Below are 6,610 nucleotides of genomic sequence, written 5' to 3' on the forward strand. Positions count from 1 at the left end.
CGCAACGCTCAGGAAAGGATTACTTGCGTGCTAAGAAACCTAAAAGTAACATGATAAAACAATAAACGAAAGGATAAAGAAAAGCCAAGGAACAACATAACTAGCCCCTGACTCAGCCTGCGAAGCTAAAGCTGGCCGGAGGATACATATATACATATAAACATACATAAGTGTCCCCAAAATATACCAAAATATCAAAGTAAACTCCTATCTCTCCCTCAACCTCTAAGAGGAGCAGCGTATATAAGTTACTTGGAGAGTAAGCTACACACACATATATATATATATATATATATATATATATATATATATATATATATATATATATATATATACATATATACAAATAGAAACCAAAATACACCCAAGGACTACTTCGCTTTCCAGGATCCAGACGCCTAGCGAGGAGCCTCTCGATCTGCATCTAAAAAATAACAATACAATATGGAATGAGAACCGGAGGTTCTCAGCATGGTAAAAGTGCCACGCGTATAATAAATAAGGTCCTGAGAATGCCATAGGAAATCCTAGAACTCCGTTATATAATTATCCAACTTAATTACTAATTAGAAGCTATAAATAGGGGTAGGTATTCTAAATCTACCTAACTTACTCAATTTCAATCCTAATCTAACACCAAACCATTTCTCCATTTCCTCCATCCCTCCATCATCCACAATGCAACAGAAACAAGCAACCAAACAGGATCACGCACAAGTAATGAGCAGATAGTACAAATAGCAAGTATAACAGATAGCAGGTGATATATATCAATTAGGCAAACCCAGGAAATGCATAGCAATCAAAACAAACAAATGCATATGATGCATATCTGTCCTATGGCTGATGGGGCCCATCTGTCGGTTATCTAGCCAACCCGACAAGTCTAAAAACCTTAGACTGTCCCCCGTCGCGCATCCCCAAGAGTCTATGCATAGAGTTCACATTCAATAATCATATAAAACACTCAATGGGGGTTATCCATACCCGGGAATTTATACGTGCCCGGTCACCCTTACGACGTAGGGTTAACAGAATATCGAGAATCAACCTGGATGATGTGGTGGCGAGCCACGGTTTTTACCCAGGGAAACTCGTATCTCAGATATCATCATTCATAAGCCATTTCATAGTCATAGTCATTATTTAATCATTCATCAAGCCATGGCATGTTAACTCCTTTTATTAACAACCTCCCTTCCACATTTTTCATCATCATTTCCTTATAATTCATCTTGATTACCCTTTTCGGGTCCTGACCAAACTATTTATCAAACTCTTCTCAACCTTCTTAATATCGAATAATCTTAAAATCAACCCAACTCTAACATTAACTCAATCACATCACACAAAGATTAAACTTTAACTTCTCGAACCCATGACTATCACTAAGACATCCTCGACACTCTATTTTCTTTTCTGTTTTTAATATAACAAATAAACTCGGAATTGCACACACTTTATGTCCATATGTTTGTCTTGAAATAAGCTTTCTAACAAATCAAAGATCATAATTTTCTAATTTCTCTAGCCTCAGGAATAAAGGAAAAAATGTGACTGCTCTACAGTGCATAAAACCAGAAAAACAGCAGCAGCATGTGATATTCAAAATTCAATATAAAATCCAAGTTAAATCCAATGATTTTAAAAATTAATGTAGTTAAACTTTACTCATTCAGGTTTCTTTCTCAATTGGTTCTGAGTTAATACCAATTTTAATGAAGAAGTTACATTACCTGGAAGTTAAGTAAAAATGAGTCAAAATCTGTTTTTGAAACCAACAAGCTTAGTACCTTTCAATTTGAATAACTTTTATTACAAAACTCCAATTAAGCTAAATTTTGATTTGGGAACTTCTAGCTCATCCAGAACAAGGGTGTCTTAGTTTCAACCCAATTGCTATTCAATTCTAAGAGTTACAAGTATTGGAATTTGATGCATAGCTTGCTGAAATCTATTTCTTTTCAGCTTTGACCACCAATATTCAAAAATTCACAACTCCCAATCCTCAACTCTTAAAATTCTGAAGTTTTAGAGAAATAAAGCAAGTTAATCAAATTTTATAAAAAAATTATTTTTGCTCTAAAACTCAATTCGTAGAAGTCGCAGCAAGACAAACAAGTTGCTGCGCTGTTTGACCTTTTCTGCTGTAGGACAGATTTAACAGCCTAACTTTAAAAATTTGCCATAAATTGTATATTTAACAAAAAGGTCCCAAATTTTCCAGTTTAGTTCCTTATATTCCCAAGTTTAGCCCAAACTTGGTTTCATGCAATTCCGATCATTACATAATTAGTTACAGCATATGCAATACCATCACAACACAACTCTACATCCTTATTAACAAACACCAATCCTAATCCATCATAAATAAATATAAGAGCACACCATTAATAATTTCCACACCTCATAATTCCAATATATAAATCCACCAACAAATCTATTCCAACAACATTGCAACAAACAATTCAACTTATCCTATGGTTCCTCTAACCTAAGTTTTCACAACACCGTAAATATTAAACGTGCAAAACTTAAACCATACCTTGGCCGATCACTTAATTCACCCAAGGCAGCCTCTCAACACAAAATCACAGCCCCTCCAAGCTCAATCAAACAGCCCCAAAGCAAGCTTTGTCACCAACAAAGCTCCAAGTAATCCAAATTCAAGTCCAATGCATAAACACCCTCTTAAACTACACCTAATACACATATATATGTTCCAATTCAGTTTTCTATTACCAAAAAATAAGATTGATCTAGGGTTAGGGTATTCTTACCATACTCATATGCTCAATAGCTTGAGCCCACAAGTTCCGGAAGCTAACTTGAACCTAGAACATAGAAATTGGACAAGATTCACCATAGGTTTTCAAGTTTACCAAAGAAAGAGGGATAGGGATTCTAAACTTAATAGGAGGCTTACCAGTAAAATTGTTCAGATAGAAAGGTGGAGCTCGACGCGTTGAGCGCGTGGCCGCGAACAGTGCGGCGATCGGAGCCCAGACGGAGGAGTTATGGTGGATCAAAGGGTTAGGGTTTGAGAGCTTCTCTTCGTTTCCTCCAATTCTGTTTTGGCATTGCAGCAACTAATGAGGAAGAAGAAGGCTGCTGTTTCCTTTATATTATGGGTCCGGTTGGACCCACAGGCTCGGTTTGGGCCCCGGTTCAACCGGTTCGGTCCTTTCGGTCCGATTTTGAGCCAAATTTTTAGAAATTGATATCAAATTTCTCGTTTTGACGAGCTCTATCCTATTTTAATATTAGTTTTGTATTTTTAGCTTTCCTAATTAAAATACAATTTATTAACTAATTAATTACCGATTTTAGCGGGGTTTACAACAATCCCCTTGTCAGTACTTTCCTTGATTGTCTGCACTTCTTTGATTTCAAAATTTTGGTGTTGTGTGATGGTTAGAGTGTACCCTTCATCAAGAACTTCTTGAATTGGTGGTTTAATAAACTCACCCTCTATGCCACTCTCTGCTTCATTGGAGTGTAGATTCCCATAATTGTTTTTATCCTTTACAACCTCCTTTGTTTGTGCATCTTCCTTCTTTATTGTTGCATCTTCCTCCTTTGTTTTTGCGTCTTCTTCTTCTTCCATGTGTGAGGGTAGAAAGTTCTCTAATTCACTGGAGTATAAACTCATTTGATTAATTTCCTCACTTTCTTCTATAGGATCTTGCATTGTATCTCTTGGGAAGGAATTTGCTTGTTCCTCTTCCTGGTTCTTGATAATCGACTGCACATATTTCTCTATATTTTTGACACTCATCTTTATATCATGTATGAATTCTTTCATGAGAAGCTCAAGATCTGATGGTACTTGATATGAATAAGAAGATGGTGGCTCTTGATATGAATAAGAAGGAGATGATGATTCTTGATAAGAGTAAAAAGAGGAGGGTTCTTGGTATGAATAGGGAGATGGTGGCTCTTGATATGGGTAGAAAGATGATGGTTCTTGATATGGATAGAGAGGTGGTGGCTCTTGGCATGAATATAGAGATGGTAGTTATTGATAGTTAAAACATGGAGCATTGAAGTTTCTTTGGTTTTGACTTTGCCAACCAAAATTTGGGTAGTTCCTCCATCCACAATAATAAGAATTACTCCCTGGGTGTGAGTAGTAACCCATGTGATCTCTCTCCATTATTTTTCCTTAGCATAAAACACCAAACAGAATTAAACGCACCATGTGGTATACAGGCAAGCAAAGCGGAAAAAACATAAGGGAAATTTAAACTCAATAAATAAAATAACTAGGAAGAATAAAACAACTAAAGGGACACCAAACTTAATTTCAGAAATTAAGAGAAAAGAAAAAAATTTTAAATAAAAGAAATCAAAATATATTATTATTATTATTATTATTTTAAAAAGAAATAAGTTAAATGAAATTAAAGCAAAAATGCCTAATTTAAGAAATCAAACAACCAGTAGTTGTCAATCACAGTCAATCCCCGACAACGACGTCAAAAACTTGGTGCGGTTTTTTACAACCACAAACTAACTGGCAAGTGCACTGGGTCGTACCAAGTAGTACCTCAGGTGAATGAGGGTCGATCCCACGAGAATTGATTGACTAAGCAACTATGGTTGGTTAAACTACTTAGTTAGGCAAACAGAAAATGGTTTTGAAGATTCAAAAGCATAAACAATAAATTCAAAGTATTAGAAAGATAGGCAAGTAAATAAGTTGGGAATAAAATATGGAGAAAGCAGTTAAGCCTTTAAAGTTGTCTATTTTTTGGATTGACTTTTTTTATTAATTTATTTTAATCATGAAAGATTTAATTCCTGGCAAACTGTATATGACTAAACCCTAATTCCTTAGACCTTTTTAGTCTCCTCTAAAATTCATCAACCGCCAATTCCTTGGTCAATTAATTCCAATTAGAGGGTGATGTTCAATTCTAGTTTATATGCCACAAAAATCCTAATTATCCAAATATAAGAGGATTATATGTCATGTATCCCGTTAAGTCCAGATAATTAGAATTTAAGAGAAATTGTTTTCAAGCTGTTGTTCAAGTAAAGAGCTTTTCCAAGCTATACAAGAACTCAACTAGAAAGAGGGTTATAATTCCGTTCCACCCAAACTCATAAGATAAAGAATGAAAACAATTCTTGAAATACAAATCAAAACATGAATTAAAATAGAAAAATAATAGTATCAATCCATACAATAGACAGAGCTCCTAACCTTAACAGTGGAGGTTTAGTTGCTCATGGTTCAGAGAAAAAAATTAGGATTTAGGTAAATTGTAATTTACAGAATGAGATGGAATCTCAATTGGAATAGAATCCCATTATCTTTTATATCTAATCCTAATTAATTTAAAATCTAATTTTTAAAATTAAGATAATATCTTTTCCTATTTTAAAATTTAAATTTAAATTAGAATTAATTAAATAATCTGCGCCTTGTAACGTGGGGACCACTAGGCTTCACTGGATCTGCGCCTAACTTGGCAGAGAGCTGCGCCTTACTTGAGTGCCAAAATGGGGCCCAGAAATCGCCCCCAGCGTTTTCTGCATTTTCTGCACGTGGCGCATGTCACGCGTATGCGTCAGTCACGCGTACGCGTCGATGGTCTTTTTCGCGTGTTGTGTCGCTCTTCGCTGATCATCTCTTTTAATTCTTGTGCTCCTTCCATTCGTGCAAGCTTCCTCTCCATCAAATCCAGCCAAATGCTACCTAAAATAAATGAAATTGCACGAGATTCAAAGTAGCATCCATAGTGGCTAAAAGATAATTAATTCTTGATTAAACTAAATAATTTAAATGCAAATTCACTAGGAAAAGATAAGAAAGATGTTCATGATCACCCAGCAACTTCTTCTCCAACCATAGAGTAACAGCGGCTTTAACAGAGAGAGATGAGAGAACCGAGGCTGATGCATGTATGCTTACCTCATCTTTCTCAACCTTTTGCTTCAAGATTCTTCAATCTGGACCCTTGATCTTGACTTTGACCTCAAGATTTGATTCTAAGCGTTGATATGGTTCTGATCCAAGACAACTTCAGGCTTTCCATTTTTGCTTCTTCCCTACCTGAGACTCAGATACTATCTTCTTCATTGATGCACAAAAATGAAAATGATCTTTTAACCAAGGTAGATTTGTTTCCTGCCCGAATCTGATCTCTTTCTTTCTTGGTAACAAAATCTTGAAGTCTTTCTCCAAATCTTTCCTTTTGAAGAAAAGATCTTTTTTAGCCTTTCTTCTTCATAGGCTTTTCTGTGATATCTTCTTTTTGCTTATTTCTTCTTCTCTGATGATAGATGTGACCGAAAGCAAGAAAGAAGAGAGAGGAGAGAGAGTAAACTTTTGAAGAAAGCTTTCAATGTGAATTAAACTCAATTGAATTTGGAGTTGCGGTTACCAAGGAATGTAGTAACCGAAGCATGCTTTTAATGAAATTAAACTCAATTGAAGTCCAAGTTCCAGTACCCAAGAAATGAAGTAACGTGTGTGACTTTTGCAAAGTGGGACCTTTTGATTTTCTTCTTTTTAATAATCAGCCACTAATTTTAAATTAATATGGTATATGGCTGAATTTGTTTAGTAATCAAACTGGGCTTTCATGACTTAGGCTTTAGA

General features: G+C 35.4%; 1 long non-coding RNA gene across 1 annotated transcript; it reads right to left on the reverse strand.

Moving 5' to 3' along the window:
• Window positions 1-327: 327 nt before the first annotated feature.
• Window positions 328-3,091, reverse strand: LOC140174213 (uncharacterized). The gene is made up of 3 exons (XR_011863452.1): window positions 2,927-3,091; window positions 2,781-2,834; window positions 328-2,702 (listed from the first exon to the last, which is right to left on the reverse strand). It is a non-coding gene; the product is annotated as an uncharacterized lncRNA (long non-coding RNA).
• Between the last annotated feature and the right edge of the window lie 3,519 nt (window positions 3,092-6,610).

Source organism: Arachis hypogaea, chromosome 7 (assembly GCF_003086295.3).
Source record: "Arachis hypogaea cultivar Tifrunner chromosome 7, arahy.Tifrunner.gnm2.J5K5, whole genome shotgun sequence".
Classification (NCBI taxonomy): domain Eukaryota; kingdom Viridiplantae; phylum Streptophyta; class Magnoliopsida; order Fabales; family Fabaceae; genus Arachis; species Arachis hypogaea.